Below are 18,207 nucleotides of genomic sequence, written 5' to 3' on the forward strand. Positions count from 1 at the left end.
TAGGTTAGGTTAGGTTAGGTTAGCTTAGGTTAGGTTAGGTTAGGTTAGGGTTAGCTTAGCTTAGCTTGGGTTAGCTTAGGTTAGGTTAGGTTAGCTTAGCTTGGGTTAGCATAGGTTAGGTTAGGTTTGATTACATTTCTATGTTAGATTTAACTCAAATTCAAAACAATTGCAGTCATTCGGCTTGTTAGTCAACTTGCCTCTAATAGGGGCAATTTGTCTAACAAGACTATTTAGTTTTGTGTGCATAATATATATATATATATATATATATAATATATATATATATATATATATATATATATTATATATATATATATATATTATATATATATATATATATATATATATATATATATATATTATATATATATATATATAATATATATAATATATATTATAGCTTCAAGACTCCGAACCAATATAGAAGCATCAAGAGGAAGTGCTTGTGTTATGGGCCAATAGGCCTTCTGCAGTTACTTCCATTCTTATGTTTTTATTCCCATTGGTTCGTGTTTTATCTTGTGTAAATGTCAATCACCTTACCCAAAACTTTGGTACCATATCACCTCACCCATGTGTATATATAAATATATATATATATATATATATATATATATATATATATATATATATATATATATATATATATATATATATATATATATATATATATATATATAATATACGAGTAAATCTACCCCAAAAAGTAATGATTTATTTGTCTACAAAACTAAACTCTTTTTGGAATCATATAGAGGCCCCTCCACTGAGGGGGGGAGGCCTGGATGTTTATTGTCATGTGTATTCATGCTGCTTGCATGTCATCGTTATTTTGCCTTTGTTTGTTTTCTTGACAGCTTTCTTTGCCTTGGGTGGTTTGGGAGATTTTGAAGCTCTCTTTATTTTGGGCTTTTTGTTCCCAACAACAAGCTGCTGCTGCTGCTTCTTTTCAAGGCTGTAGGTGGTTTGTTGCTTGTGGCGGCTTTCTTGGGAGTTACCACGGCCTTCTTTGCTGCTGTAGATGGTTTCTTGGTTGTGGTGGCTTTCTTGGGAGTTAGAAACGCCCCTCTTCTCTGCTACGGCCAGCTTGAATGATCCACTAGCTCCACTTCCCTTGGTCTGAACAAGAATGCCGTCAGCCACTGCTTTCTTGAGAAATCTTCGGATGTAAATGGCGATCTTGGCAGCCTCGACTTTGTTGTTGGCAACAACGTACTTCTTGATTGCTTGTAGAGACGAGCCCTTACGGTCTTTGAGTGCTGCGACCGCGGCTAGAACCATTTGACTAGTTTTCGGGTGAGCAACCTGGACGCGAGGTTTCCTGGTGGTGGCCACCACAGCAGCAGCCGCAGCCTTCTTGGTAGGCTTTGCTTCTACCATGATGATGATGAGATAACCAAGGTGATGAGAGACGCTCAGGACAGTCACGGGGGAATGATGCTGCCGCCGCTTGAGCCGAACCTATTTATGTGCCGCAACGGTACAGAAGCTGCAACCTGGCAACTCGTCCACCAATCACAACGGTTGGTTTTACGGCTCCGAAACCTGGATCCCATATCTTCTCTAAAATTAGAAGCATTTGTTCATGTTCTTGTAAAAGTATCATAAAGCAGGACAGATGAGACAAATATCATAAAAACTGAAGAGCAGATGAGCACACACATGTATGTATTACAAAGAAAATCCACAAATTCATTAGAAATTGGCAGGGCAGGCTGAGGAAGTAGGTAGATGTAAATGTCTGTAAATGGCGAAAGAACATAAACCCAAGACTGAATAAACGATGTTAAATATCCATGCCAAGGAGACAAAAATATGTTAGGATACAATTACCATTAAGACACCACAAGAAGGTCCGTATCCTGCCGTGGATGACTAAAAAAGAGTTGGTTATTAGCCACAATGTGTAGGCAGTCTCATGCCAACGGCCATACCACGTTGAGAACACCGCTTCTCGTCCGATCAGCGAAGTTAAGCAACGTTGGGTTTGGTTAGTACTTGGATGGGTGACCGCCTGGGAACACCAAATGCTGTTGGCAATAATGTTTTTTGTTTTGTTTTGTTTTGTTTCGTTTGTTTTTGTTTGAATGGCTGGCTCCACGGGAAATTCACGGAGTTGTGTGGAATAAGGCCTGGTAAAATGAATTAATATGTATGTCATGTTTAAAACAAACTCGCTTAATATAGTGTGTGAGGCTTTATACAAAAACAAACAACCAAAACAAAACATTTGTTTTATATATATATATATATATATATATATATATATATATATATATATATATATATATATATATATATATATATATATATATATTATATGATATATATATATAGCTTAATCCGGGTTTGAACTCGCAACTCCAAGAATACGCATCACTTATATACACTTTACCACTGGACCACAGCTGCAGGACACAAGCTTGATGCTGAGGTATCAATTTAATGACGTAAATGCCATTTCCACAAATAAATGATAATTTAAAAGTATTGTATGTACAAATCTTTTCTGTTTAAAAAGGCTACAATATCAGTTACATATATAATTTGTGTTAATGTTTCTATACCCACAGGAAGGCATGTTTTTGCTTATATGTAAGGGGTACGGAGAAGGAATCCACAGACCATCAGTCCCCTTCCCCCCCCCCCCCCCCCCTCCCACCTACTACCACCACCACCACCACCACCACCACCACTACTCACCACCACCACCACTACTCACCACCAATCACCACCACCACCAATCACCACCAATCACCACCAATCACCACCACCACACCTAACCGAAAACCCCCTAACACATCAACCCTCCCCCAATCAACAGGCGAAATAATAACCCTCAAATGCCTGCCTGCCTGCCAGCCAGCCAATACTAACGGTCTTCTCAGAAAGAAAATCTCTTTGTATCTGTATTACTTGATGAAATGTATGATTCTAATAATGAAAATAAATTTTGATGTCGGTTGTATGAGCATAATGACCAATATGCACATGATATGAATGAATTAAATAGTGTAGTTTTAAGTAATTAGGTTGTAGACACATTAAGCGGATATGATATTTGACGCGTCCAGAACTGGTGATTTTTGGTTTAGTTTTAAATGCACCACCACCATTGCTTCCCCAGAGCCTAATTAAGGACCGGTAAAAGGAGTCAATATGTATGTCATCTATAAAACCAAAGAATGAATAAAAACACACACACACACACACACCTACATAATAGTATTAGGAAGATTGTATGGCAAAAAAAAAAAGTACTCCCATTGGGTCGTTTGAACTCGCGACTTCCAAAACACCAGCCACACACCTTACCACCCAGCCACCATAGAGTTGGTATAATTGTGCAACTTTAGTTATAAAAGTAAAGTTCTTATTGTCTCAAATCTTATTGTCTGTTCTATGAAAAGGCATGATGTAAATTATGTATTTTTTGAATGATTGAATTGTAGGCACATTAAGCGGATTCGATATTTGATATATCCAGAAAAGGTGATTTCTGTTCAGTTTTAAAATGCATCACTGTTAACGCTAAAGGACTGGTAAAACGACTCGATGTTTGTCATTTTTAAAATAAACACTAAAACTAGGCCCTTAACATATATAATGTTTGAATATAAATTGAATGCATATAAATACAAAGTGGAGTGGCTGGCTGGCTGGCTGGCTGGCTGGCTGGCTGGCTGGCTGGCTGGCTGGCTGGCTGGCTGGCTGGCTGCCTGCCTGCCTGCCTGCCTGCCTGCCTGCCTGGCTGGCTGGCTGGCTGGCCGCCCGCCCGCCCGCCCGCCTGCCCGCCCGCCTGCTTGCCTTGCCTTGCCTTGCCTGTCCTGTCCTGTCCTGTTCTGTTATTGCCTTGCCTTGCCTTGCCTTGCCTTGCCTTGCCTTGCCTTGCCCTGCCTGCCTTGCCCTGCCCTGCCCTGCCTTGGCTGCAGCTGGCTGGCTGGCCGTAAATCAACTCTTAACAACACCATACCACACCACACCATCACTCATCACCCATCACCCACCACCGGCCCCAGTCTCCCAGCCTCTCTTATATACCCGAGCAGGCCCTTTAAATTATTTGAATTGTTGCACTTCGGCCAATGGCAGGCACGATCGCTGCTGCTCAAACATATTCTGGTTCACAAGTATTAATATATATATATATATATATATATATATATATATATATATATATATATATATATATATATATATATATATATATATATATATATATATATATATTCATGAAACACATTAAAACCTTGATCATTTATTCATTCATTACGTCTAGTGAAGAATTGCTTTTGTTCATTTGTATGATTAAAAATTAATAGAATATGAATTCCTCGCTTAAAGTAAAATATAAAATATATATTGGATTTATATGATTGGTTAATATTCCAAGTGATGCTGAATATCCCCTATAATTTTGTTTTGTTTGTTTGTTTGTTATGTACACATTCCAAATGAAATCAATATAAATGTTATTATTAATGTTTGAAAGTTGATTGTCTACTTGAATCTCTCTATTAAAGTGTGTGTGGCTCCGGATGGAGCCTGGTTATGGTATTTGTCGTGGTGGGTGGCAGAAGTGCTTACTTCTTCTCTGTCTTCTTTGGCAAAAGAACTGCCTGAATGTTTGGAAGAACACCTCCCTGTGCAATGGTTACGCCAGACAGAAGTTTGTTGAGTTCTTCGTCGTTGCGGATGGCCAACTGCAAGTGACGTGGGATGATACGGGTCTTCTTGTTGTCACGTGCGGCGTTACCGGCGAGCTCCAGAACTTCGGCAGCGAGGTATTCCATGACGGCTGCCAGGTAGACAGGAGCGCCAGCACCGACGCGTTTCGGCGTAGTTGCCCTTACGCAGCAGACGGTGAATTCTGCCCACGGGGAACTGAAGTCCGGCCCTGCTGGAGCGAGACTTTGACTTGCCCTTCACTTTGCCTCCCTTGCCGCGTCCTGACATTGCTGCTGCTGTTGTGGGTTTGTGGTGTTTTATGCCGCCCCGCAGATCGAGCTTCGTGTTATATACCCCGCTCAGGATCAAGGGAGCCCGCCACTGACCAATCAGCGCGCTCCGCCACGCGACCCGCTCTGAGCTGAGTCGCGAGCGGGATATAAAAGGAAAGCTCGCCTCGCGCAAAAGTTCATTATTGTATCGCAACGCCAGCCAGCACGAGCATCATCATGCCACCCAAGGCATCTGGAAAGGCTGCCAAGAAGGCCGGAAAGGCCCAGAAGGCCATTGCCAAGGGCGATAAGAAAAAGAAGCGCAGGAGGAAGGAGAGCTACAGCATCTACATCTACAAAGTGCTGAAGCAGGTCCACCCCGACACTGGTATCTCTTCCAAAGCCATGTCGATCATGAACTCGTTCGTGAACGACATCTTCGAGCGCATCGCCGCCGAGGCTTCTCGCCTGGCCCACTACAACAAGCGTTCCACCATTACCAGTCGGGAGATCCAGACGGCTGTAAGGCTCCTGTTGCCCGGAGAACTGGCCAAGCACGCCGTCTCTGAGGGCACTAAGGCCGTCACCAGTACACCTCCTCCAAGTAAACGGCTTACTTACTGCCCTGTGGTGGTGGCTTGGCCTCAAACCAACAAACTCGGCTCCATTGGAGCCACACTTTAATTTCTAAAGAGATTGTGAGTGTTAGACACCAATACTATTATAACAAAAACCTCTGTCACTGAAAGCAAATAGCTATAAAATGAGAATATTTATGAAACTGTCTGTGTGTGTTTCTCTCTCTCAGTGTCTGTCTGTCTGTCTGTCTGTCTGTCTGTCTGTCTGTCTGTCTGCCTGCCTGCCTGCCTGCCTGCCTGTCTGTCTGTCTGTCTTGTCTGTCTTGTCTGTCTGTCTGTGTGTCTCTCTCTCTCTCTCTCTCTCTCTCTCTCTCTCTCTCTCTCTCTCTCTCTCTCTCTCTCTCTCTCAACACATATAAGCACTCGGTATCTTTTTTCTAGAGATTAGAGATTCATTGTTATGTTCCACATTAGGATTACTATGCAGGCACCCTCTTAGGTTTGAAAATGTCAAGAAAACGGTTAATTTAAAATGTCATCTCCTAACTTAACAGATTAAGCCAGAGGACCGAAAACAGAATAAAACAGGACTGGACAGTATATGTCACTTATACAAGCTGCTTTTATTTCTAGTACAGTATGACAATTTTATTTTGGGGGGGGGGGGGGGGGGTGATCCTTGACAGTGCATAAGAGTGAAAAAGCGACGGCGTTTTGTTTGTAAGAGAACAGGTTGTACTACAAATGACTTGATTTATTGATATCACATGTATGTATGACACCTAAATTATGCTAGGAATGTCTGAAATCTCCTTAGAAGGATATTTTGGCCCTGAGAAGGGCCGAGTTTGGTGTATACTAGGGTGGTCGATTTAGCTTATGCACGCTCTCCACGGATACGGCGAGCAAGCTGAATGTCCTTTGGCATGATGGTGACACGCTTGGCGTGGATGGCACAGAGGTTAGTGTCCTCGAAGAGACCGACCAGGTAAGCCTCGGATGCCTCCTGTAAAGCCATGACGGCAGACGACTGGAAGCGAAGATCGGTCTTGAAGTCCTGGGCAATCTCGCGCACCAGACGCTGGAAGGGAAGTTTCCTGATGAGCAACTCGGTGCTCTTCTGGTAACGACGGATCTCACGCAGGGCGACCGTTCCGGGCCTGTAACGGTGAGGCTTCTTCACACCCCCTGTGGCAGGAGCAGACTTGCGTGCTGCCTTGGTGGCCAGCTGCTTACGAGGAGCCTTGCCTCCCGTGGACTTGCGAGCAGTCTGCTTGGTGCGAGCCATGGTGAACAACTGTGGTTTGTGATGGCCGGCGCCGAAAAATTTTTGCTTATATACGCCGTCTCGAGGCGCTTGCTCGAGCGCCATTGGCTGCTCGACTCGCCTACGTCACCCCGTTGCCCCCTCCCCTCCTTCCTCTGGCTGCAGCCAACAGGCGGCTCACCTCAATCACTATTATCGCTGATTTTGCTCTATTTTTTGGATTTGTGCAAAAGTCATTTCACAGGGACGTGAAACAGACGAGTAGGCAACTGCAGTTTTGAAAGCGTTGTGAGAAAGCCGTGTCTACTCGACCACAAGCGTAAAGTAAGGGCAGGCAGGAGTTGCAATGCTACTAGTACGTCCGCTTGATGGGATATAGTCGGGAAATCGTGCGGGCATTCGTCAATTCGATTCACACAACTTCAACACCATGACTGGACGCGGCAAGGGAGGCAAGGGACTCGGAAAGGGTGGCGCCAAGCGTCATCGTAAGGTGCTACGTGACAACATCCAGGGCATCACCAAGCCCGCTATTCGTCGCTTAGCTCGTCGTGGCGGCGTGAAGCGTATTTCGGGTCTCATCTACGAAGAGACCCGTGGCGTCCTGAAGGTGTTCCTCGAGAACGTCATCCGTGATGCTGTAACCTACACGGAACACGCCAAGAGGAAGACCGTCACTGCTATGGACGTGGTGTACGCTCTGAAGCGCCAGGGTCGTACCCTCTACGGATTCGGCGGATAAGAGCTTGGCTAATCCATCGATTCCACCCACCACCACCTTCAAAACGGGACCTAATTAGGTCCCTATACTTTTTTACTGAAGGGCTTAATAGACGATAACATAAATTGTTTTGATATCAGCTAGCACATTGGGTCTTATGAAATCTATTTTTATCCTCGCATGCTTAAAGGGACTCTGATTGGGGAGGGAGGGGGGGGGGGGAAGGTTTGTTACGTTATATACTAGCAGAGCAGGATCATTGGTGGGGGGGTGAGGGGAGAGAGAGAGAGAGAGAGAGAGAGATCTTTCCCAACTCTTCCTTTTTACATGAGTGAGCTACCCGTTTTATTCATTTTATCCTTCTCAGAGCTGTTTTGATAGTATCCAAATGATGGTAAATGAAAAGGGAGGACACGAATATCTACCCAGAATTCAGGACTGGCAATCGATATGCATGTTTGAGTGCGAATCTTTTTCTCTCTCAACTTAGGTATACGTTTATGTCGTACCTAAAAGCGAGAACCACACTATTGGGACAAGTATGCAAGGCCCAATTTTCCTAACAAGCACAGTTAATTTTGTTATTTTCGAACATTTCTTTCCAAATTGGTTTATCCAATTAACAGTATTATATTAAGATCATGAATTGCTGGGTTAGGTTAGGTTAGGTTAGGTTAGGTTAGGTTAGGTTAGGTTAGGTTAGCTTAGGTTAGGTTAGGTTAGGTTAGGTTAGCTTAGCTTAGCTTGGGTTAGCTTAGGTTAGGTTAGGTTAGCTTAGCTTGGGTTAGCATAGGTTAGGTTAGGTTTGATTACATTTCTATGTTAGATTTAACTCAAATTCAAAACAATTGCAGTCATTCGGCTTGTTAGTCAACTTGCCTCTAATAGGGGCAATTTGTCTAACAAGACTATTTAGTTTTGTGTGCATATATATATATATATATATATATATATATAATATATATATATATATATATATATATATATATATTATATATATTATATATATATATATATATATATATATATATATATATATATATATATATATATATATATATATATATATATATATAATTATAGCTTCAAGACTCCGAACCAATATAGAAGCATCAAGAGGAAGTGCTTGTGTTATGGGCCAATAGGCCTTCTGCAGTTACTTCCATTCTTATGTTTTTATTCCCATTGGTTCGTGTTTTATCTTGTGTAAATGTCAATCACCTTACCCAAAACTTTGGTACCATATCACCTCACCCATGTGTATATATAAATATATATATATATATATATATATATATATATATATATATATATATATATATATATATATATATATATATATATATATATATATATAATATACAGAGTAAATCTACCCAAAAGTAATGATTTATTGTCTACAAAACTAAACTCTTTTTGGAATCATATGAGGCCCCTCCACTGAGGGGGGAGGCCTGGATGTTTATTGTCATGTGTATTCATGCTGCTTGCATGTCATCGTTTATTTTGCCTTTGTTGTTTTCTTGACAGCTTTCTTTGCCTTGGGTGGTTTGGGAGATTTTGAAGCTCTCTTTATTTTGGGCTTTTTGTTCCCAACAACAAGCTGCTGCTGCTGCTTCTTTTTCAAGGCTGTAGGTGGTTTGTTGCTTGTGGCGGCTTTCTTGGGAGTTACCACGGCCTTCTTTGCTGCTGTAGATGGTTTCTTGGTTGTGGTGGCTTTCTTGGGAGTTAGAACGGCCCTCTTCTCTGCTACGGCCAGCTTGAATGATCCACTAGCTCCACTTCCCTTGGTCTGAACAAGAATGCCGTCAGCCACTGCTTTCTTGAGAAATCTTCGGATGTAAATGGCGATCTTGGCAGCCTCGACTTTGTTGTTGGCAACAACGTACTTCTTGATTGCTTGTAGAGACGAGCCCTTACGGTCTTTGAGTGCTGCGACCGCGGCTAGAACCATTTGACTAGTTTTCGGGTGAGCAACCTGGACGCGAGGTTTCCTGGTGGTGGCCACCACAGCAGCAGCCGCAGCCTTCTTGGTAGGCTTTGCTTCTACCATGATGATGATGAGATAACCAAGGTGATGAGAGACGCTCAGACAGTCACGGGGGAATGATGCTGCCGCCGCTTGAGCCGAACCTATTTATGTGCCGGCACGGTACAGAAGCTGCAACCTGGCAACTCGTCCACCAATCACAACGGTTGGTTTTACGGCTCCGAAACCTGGATCCCATATCTTCTCTAAAATAGAAGCATTTGTTCATGTTCTTTGTAAAAGTATCATAAAGCAGGACAGATGAGACAAATATCATAAAAACTGAAGAGCAGATGAGCACACACATGTATGTATTACAAAAGAAAATCCACAAATTCATTAGAAATTGGCAGGGCAGGCTGAGGAAGTAGGTAGATGTAAAATGTCTGTAAATGGCGAAAGAACATAAACCCAAGACTGAATAAACGATGTTAAATATCCATGCCAAGGAGACAAAAATATGTTAGGATACAATTACCATTAAGACACCACAAGAAGGTCCGTATCCTGCCGTGATGACTAAAAAGAGTTGGTTATTAGCCACAATGTGTAGGCAGTCTCATGCCAACGGCCATACCACGTTGAGAACACCGCTTCTCGTCCGATCAGCGAAGTTAAGCAACGTTGGGTTTGGTTAGTACTTGGATGGGTGACCGCCTGGGAACACCAAATGCTGTTGGCAATAATGTTTTTTGTTTTGTTTTGTTTTGTTTCGTTTGTTTTTGTTTGAATGGCTGGCTCCACGGGAAATTCACGGAGTTGTGTGGAATAAGGCCTGGTAAAATGAATTAATATGTATGTCATGTTTAAAACAAACTCGCTTAATATAGTGTGTGAGGCTTTATACAAAAACAAACAACCAAAACAAAACATGTTGTTTTATATATATATATATATATATATATATATATATATATAATATATATATATATATATATATATATATATATATATATATATATATATATATATATATATATAGCTTAATCCGGGTTTGAACTCGCAACTCCAAGAATACGCATCACTTATATACACTTTACCACTGGACCACAGCTGCAGGACACAAGCTTGATGCTGAGGTATCAATTTAATGACGTAAATGCCATTTCCACAAATAAATGATAATTTAAAAGTATTTGTATGTACAAATCTTTTCTGTTTAAAAGGCTACAATATCAGTTACATATATAATTTGTGTTAATGTTTCTATACCCACAGGAAGGCATGTTTTTGCTTATATGTAAGGGGTACGGAGAAGGAATCCACAGACCATCAGTCCCCTTCCCCCCCCCCCCCCCCCTCCCACCTACTACCACCACCACCACCACCACCACCACACCACTACTCACCACCACCACCACTACTCACCACCAATCACCACCACCACCAATCACCACCAATCACCACCAATCACCACCACCACACCTAACCGAAAACCCCCTAACACATCAACCCTCCCCCCAATCAACAGGCGAAATAATAACCCTCAAATGCCTGCCTGCCTGCCAGCCAGCCAATACTAACGGTCTTCTCAGAAAGAAAATCTCTTTGTATCTGTATTACTTGATGAAATGTATGATTCTAATAATGAAAATAAATTTTGATGTCGGTTGTATGAGCATAATGACCAATATGCACATGATATGAATGAATTAAATAGTGTAGTTTTAAGTAATTAGGTTGTAGACACATTAAGCGGATATGATATTTGACGCGTCCAGAACTGGTGATTTTTGGTTTAGTTTTAAATGCACCACCACCATTGCTTCCCCAGAGCCTAATTAAGGACCGGTAAAAGGAGTCAATATGTATGTCATCTATAAAACCAAAGAATGAATAAAAACACACACACACACACACACCTACATAATAGTATTAGGAAGATTGTATGGCAAAAAAAAAAAGTACTCCCATTGGGTCGTTTGAACTCGCGACTTCCAAAACACCAGCCACACACCTTACCACCCAGCCACCATAGAGTTGGTATAATTGTGCAACTTTAGTTATAAAAGTAAAGTTCTTATTGTCTCAAATCTTATTGTCTGTTCTATGAAAAGGCATGATGTAAATTATGTATTTTTTGAATGATTGAATTGTAGGCACATTAAGCGGATTCGATATTTGATATATCCAGAAAAGGTGATTTCTGTTCAGTTTTAAAATGCATCACTGTTAACGCTAAAGGACTGGTAAAACGACTCGATGTTTGTCATTTTTAAAATAAACACTAAAACTAGGCCCTTAACATATATAATGTTTGAATATAAATTGAATGCATATAAATACAAAGTGGGAGTGGCTGGCTGGCTGGCTGGCTGGCTGGCTGGCTGGCTGGCTGGCTGGCTGGCTGGCTGGCTGGCTGGCTGCCTGCCTGCCTGCCTGCCTGCCTGCCTGCCTGGCTGGCTGGCTGGCTGGCCGCCCGCCCGCCCGCCCGCCTGCCCGCCCGCCTGCTTGCCTTGCCTTGCCTTGCCTGTCCTGTCCTGTCCTGTTCTGTTATTGCCTTGCCTTGCCTTGCCTTGCCTTGCCTTGCCTTGCCTTGCCTTGCCCTGCCTTGCCCTGCCCTGCCCTGCCTTGGCTGCAGCTGGCTGGCTGGCCGTAAATCAACTCTTAACAACACCATACCACACCACACCATCACTCATCACCCATCACCCACCACCGGCCCCCAGTCTCCAGCCTCTCTTATATACCCGAGCAGGCCCTTTAAATTATTTGAATTGTTGCACTTCGGCCAATGGCAGGCACGATCGCTGCTGCTCAAACATATTTCTGGTTCACAAGTATTAATATATATATATATATATATATATATATATATATATATATATATATATATATATATATATATATATATATATATATATATATATATATATATATTCATGAAACACATTAAAACCTTGATCATTTATTCATTCATTACGTCTAGTGAAGAATTGCTTTTGTTCATTTGTATGATTAAAAATTAATAGAATATGAATTCCTCGCTTAAAGTAAAATATAAAATATATATTGGATTTATATGATTGGTTAATATTCCAAGTGATGCTGAATATCCCCTATAATTTTGTTTTGTTTGTTTGTTTGTTATGTACACATTCCAAATGAAATCAATATAAATGTTATTATTAATGTTTGAAAGTTGATTGTCTACTTGAATCTCTCTATTAAAGTGTGTGTGGCTCCGGATGGAGCCTGGTTATGGTATTTGTCGTGGTGGGTGGCAGAAGTGCTTACTTCTTCTCTGTCTTCTTTGGCAAAAGAACTGCCTGAATGTTTGGAAGAACACCTCCCTGTGCAATGGTTACGCCAGACAGAAGTTTGTTGAGTTCTTCGTCGTTGCGGATGGCCAACTGCAAGTGACGTGGGATGATACGGGTCTTCTTGTTGTCACGTGCGGCGTTACCGGCGAGCTCCAGAACTTCGGCAGCGAGGTATTCCATGACGGCTGCCAGGTAGACAGGAGCGCCAGCACCGACGCGTTCGGCGTAGTTGCCCTTACGCAGCAGACGGTGAATTCTGCCCACGGGGAACTGAAGTCCGGCCCTGCTGGAGCGAGACTTTGACTTGCCCTTCACTTTGCCTCCCTTGCCGCGTCCTGACATTGCTGCTGCTGTTGTGGGTTTGTGGTGTTTATGCCGCCCCGCAGATCGAGCTTCGTGTTATATACCCCGCTCAGGATCAAGGGAGCCCGCCACTGACCAATCAGCGCGCTCCGCCACGCGACCCGCTCTGAGCTGAGTCGCGAGCGGGATATAAAAGGAAAGCTCGCCTCGCGCAAAAGTTCATTATTGTATCGCAACGCCAGCCAGCACGAGCATCATCATGCCACCCAAGGCATCTGGAAAGGCTGCCAAGAAGGCCGGAAAGGCCCAGAAGGCCATTGCCAAGGGCGATAAGAAAAGAAGCGCAGGAGGAAGGAGAGCTACAGCATCTACATCTACAAAGTGCTGAAGCAGGTCCACCCCGACACTGGTATCTCTTCCAAAGCCATGTCGATCATGAACTCGTTCGTGAACGACATCTTCGAGCGCATCGCCGCCGAGGCTTCTCGCCTGGCCCACTACAACAAGCGTTCCACCATTACCAGTCGGGAGATCCAGACGGCTGTAAGGCTCCTGTTGCCCGGAGAACTGGCCAAGCACGCCGTCTCTGAGGGCACTAAGGCCGTCACCAAGTACACCTCCTCCAAGTAAACGGCTTACTTACTGCCCTGTGGTGGTGGCTTGGCCTCAAACCAACAAACTCGGCTCCATTGGAGCCACACTTTAATTTCTAAAGAGATTGTGAGTGTTAGACACCAATACTATTATAACAAAAACCTCTGTCACTGAAAGCAAATAGCTATAAAATGAGAATATTTATGAAACTGTCTGTGTGTGTTTCTCTCTCTCAGTGTCTGTCTGTCTGTCTGTCTGTCTGTCTGTCTGTCTGTCTGTCTGCCTGCCTGCCTGCCTGCCTGCCTGTCTGTCTGTCTGTCTTGTCTGTCTTGTCTGTCTGTCTGTGTGTCTCTCTCTCTCTCTCTCTCTCTCTCTCCTCTCTCTCTCTCTCTCTCTCTCTCTCTCTCTCTCTCTCAACACATATAAGCACTCGGTATCTTTTTCTAGAGATTAGAGATTCATTGTTATGTTCCACATTAGGATTACTATGCAGGCCACCCTCTTAGGTTTGAAAATGTCAAGAAAACGGTTAATTTAAAATGTCATCTCCTAACTTAACAGATTAAGCCAGAGGACCGAAAACAGAATAAAACAGGACTGGACAGTATATGTCACTTATACAAGCTGCTTTTATTTCTAGTACAGTATGACAATTTTTATTTTGGGGGGGGGGGGGGGGGGTGATCCTTGACAGTGCATAAGAGTGAAAAGCGACGGCGTTTTGTTTGTAAGAGAACAGGTTGTACTACAAATGACTTGATTTATTGATATCACATGTATGTATGACACCTAAATTATGCTAGGAATGTCTGAAATCTCCTTAGAAGGATATTTTGGCCCTGAGAAGGGCCGAGTTTGGTGTATACTAGGGTGGTCGATTTAGCTTATGCACGCTCTCCACGGATACGGCGAGCAAGCTGAATGTCCTTTGGCATGATGGTGACACGCTTGGCGTGGATGGCACAGAGGTTAGTGTCCTCGAAGAGACCGACCAGGTAAGCCTCGGATGCCTCCTGTAAAGCCATGACGGCAGACGACTGGAAGCGAAGATCGGTCTTGAAGTCCTGGGCAATCTCGCGCACCAGACGCTGGAAGGGAAGTTTCCTGATGAGCAACTCGGTGCTCTTCTGGTAACGACGGATCTCACGCAGGGCGACCGTTCCGGGCCTGTAACGGTGAGGCTTCTTCACACCCCCTGTGGCAGGAGCAGACTTGCGTGCTGCCTTGGTGGCCAGCTGCTTACGAGGAGCCTTGCCTCCCGTGGACTTGCGAGCAGTCTGCTTGGTGCGAGCCATGGTGAACAACTGTGGTTTGTGATGGCCGGCGCCGAAAAATTTTTGCTTATATACGCCGTCTCGAGGCGCTTGCTCGAGCGCCATTGGCTGCTCGACTCGCCTACGTCACCCCGTTGCCCCTCCCCTCCTTCCTCTGGCTGCAGCCAACAGGCGGCTCACCTCAATCACTATTATCGCTGATTTTGCTCTATTTTTTGGATTTGTGCAAAAGTCATTTCACAGGGACGTGAAACAGACGAGTAGGCAACTGCAGTTTTGAAAGCGTTGTGAGAAAGCCGTGTCTACTCGACCACAAGCGTAAAGTAAGGGCAGGCAGGAGTTGCAATGCTACTAGTACGTCCGCTTGATGGGATATAGTCGGGAAATCGTGCGGGCATTCGTCAATTCGATTCACACAACTTCAACACCATGACTGGACGCGGCAAGGGAGGCAAGGGACTCGGAAAGGGTGGCGCCAAGCGTCATCGTAAGGTGCTACGTGACAACATCCAGGGCATCACCAAGCCCGCTATTCGTCGCTTAGCTCGTCGTGGCGGCGTGAAGCGTATTTCGGGTCTCATCTACGAAGAGACCCGTGGCGTCCTGAAGGTGTTCCTCGAGAACGTCATCCGTGATGCTGTAACCTACACGGAACACGCCAAGAGGAAGACCGTCACTGCTATGGACGTGGTGTACGCTCTGAAGCGCCAGGGTCGTACCCTCTACGGATTCGGCGGATAAGAGCTTGGCTAATCCATCGATTCCACCCACCACCACCTCAAAACGGGACCTAATTAGGTCCCTATACTTTTTACTGAAGGGCTTAATAGACGATAACATAAATTGTTTTGATATCAGCTAGCACATTGGGTCTTATGAAATCTATTTTTTATCCTCGCATGCTTAAAGGGACTCTGATTGGGGAGGGAGGGGGGGGGGGGGAAGGTTTGTTACGTTATATACTAGCAGAGCAGGATCATTGGTGGGGGGTGAGGGGGAGAGAGAGAGAGAGAGAGAGAGAGATCTTTCCCAACTCTTCCTTTTTACATGAGTGAGCTACCCGTTTTATTCATTTTATCCTTCTCAGAGCTGTTTTGATAGTATCCAAATGATGGTAAATGAAAAGGGAGGACACGAATATCTACCCAGAATTCAGGACTGGCAATCGATATGCATGTTTGAGTGCGAATCTTTTTCTCTCTCAACTTAGGTATACGTTTATGTCGTACCTAAAAGCGAGAACCACACTATTGGGACAAGTATGCAAGGCCCAATTTTCCTAACAAGCACAGTTAATTTTGTTATTTTCGAACATTTCTTTCCAAATTGGTTTATCCAATTAACAGTATTATATTAAGATCATGAATTGCTGGGTTAGGTTAGGTTAGGTTAGGTTAGGTTAGGTTAGGTTAGGTTAGGTTAGCTTAGGTTAGGTTAGGTTAGGTTAGGTTAGCTTAGCTTAGCTTGGGTTAGCTTAGGTTAGGTTAGGTTAGCTTAGCTTGGGTTAGCATAGGTTAGGTTAGGTTTGATTACATTTCTATGTTAGATTTAACTCAAATTCAAAACAATTGCAGTCATTCGGCTTGTTAGTCAACTTGCCTCTAATAGGGGCAATTTGTCTAACAAGACTATTTAGTTTTGTGTGCATATATATATATATATATATATATATATATATATATATATATATATATATATATATATTATATATATATATTATATATATATATATATATATATATATATATATATATATATATATATATATATATATATATATATATATATATATATATATATATATATTATAGCTTCAAGACTCCGAACCAATATAGAAGCATCAAGAGGAAGTGCTTGTGTTATGGGCCAATAGGCCTTCTGCAGTTACTTCCATTCTTATGTTTTTATTCCCATTGGTTCGTGTTTTATCTTGTGTAAATGTCAATCACCTTACCCAAAACTTTGGTACCATATCACCTCACCCATGTGTATATATAAATATATATATATATATATATATATATATATATATATATATATATATATATATATATATATATATATATATATATATATAATATACAGAGTAAATCTACCCCAAAAGTAATGATTTATTTGTCTACAAAACTAAACTCTTTTTGGAATCATATGAGGCCCCTCCACTGAGGGGGGAGGCCTGGATGTTTATTGTCATGTGTATTCATGCTGCTTGCATGTCATCGTTTATTTTGCCTTTGTTGTTTTCTTGACAGCTTTCTTTGCCTTGGGTGGTTTGGGAGATTTTGAAGCTCTCTTTATTTTGGGCTTTTTGTTCCCAACAACAAGCTGCTGCTGCTGCTTCTTTTTCAAGGCTGTAGGTGGTTTGTTGCTTGTGGCGGCTTTCTTGGGAGTTACCACGGCCTTCTTTGCTGCTGTAGATGGTTTCTTGGTTGTGGTGGCTTTCTTGGGAGTTAGAACGGCCCTCTTCTCTGCTACGGCCAGCTTGAATGATCCACTAGCTCCACTTCCCTTGGTCTGAACAAGAATGCCGTCAGCCACTGCTTTCTTGAGAAATCTTCGGATGTAAATGGCGATCTTGGCAGCCTCGACTTTGTTGTTGGCAACAACGTACTTCTTGATTGCTTGTAGAGACGAGCCCTTACGGTCTTTGAGTGCTGCGACCGCGGCTAGAACCATTTGACTAGTTTTCGGGTGAGCAACCTGGACGCGAGGTTTCCTGGTGGTGGCCACCACAGCAGCAGCCGCAGCCTTCTTGGTAGGCTTTGCTTCTACCATGATGATGATGAGATAACCAAGGTGATGAGAGACGCTCAGACAGTCACGGGGGAATGATGCTGCCGCCGCTTGAGCCGAACCTATTTATGTGCCGGCACGGTACAGAAGCTGCAACCTGGCAACTCGTCCACCAATCACAACGGTTGGTTTTACGGCTCCGAAACCTGGATCCCATATCTTCTCTAAAATAGAAGCATTTGTTCATGTTCTTTGTAAAAGTATCATAAAGCAGGACAGATGAGACAAATATCATAAAAACTGAAGAGCAGATGAGCACACACATGTATGTATTACAAAAGAAAATCCACAAATTCATTAGAAATTGGCAGGGCAGGCTGAGGAAGTAGGTAGATGTAAAATGTCTGTAAATGGCGAAAGAACATAAACCCAAGACTGAATAAACGATGTTAAATATCCATGCCAAGGAGACAAAAATATGTTAGGATACAATTACCATTAA

The 18,207-nt window shown here is 42.9% G+C and overlaps 2 non-coding genes across 2 annotated transcripts; both read left to right on the forward strand.

The window, feature by feature from the left end:
- Nucleotides 1-1,923: 1,923 nt before the first annotated feature.
- Nucleotides 1,924-2,042, forward strand: LOC138360484 (5S ribosomal RNA). Its single transcript, XR_011226425.1, has one exon. It is a non-coding gene; the product is annotated as a 5S ribosomal RNA (ribosomal RNA).
- An 8,059-nt stretch (nucleotides 2,043-10,101) lies between these two features.
- LOC138360485 (5S ribosomal RNA) lies at nucleotides 10,102-10,220 on the forward strand. The gene has a single exon (XR_011226426.1). It is a non-coding gene; the product is annotated as a 5S ribosomal RNA (ribosomal RNA).
- The last annotated feature ends 7,987 nt before the right edge of the window (nucleotides 10,221-18,207 follow it).

The sequence above is a fragment of the Procambarus clarkii genome, unplaced genomic scaffold (assembly GCF_040958095.1).
Source record: "Procambarus clarkii isolate CNS0578487 unplaced genomic scaffold, FALCON_Pclarkii_2.0 HiC_scaffold_112, whole genome shotgun sequence".
Lineage (NCBI taxonomy): Eukaryota > Metazoa > Arthropoda > Malacostraca > Decapoda > Cambaridae > Procambarus > Procambarus clarkii.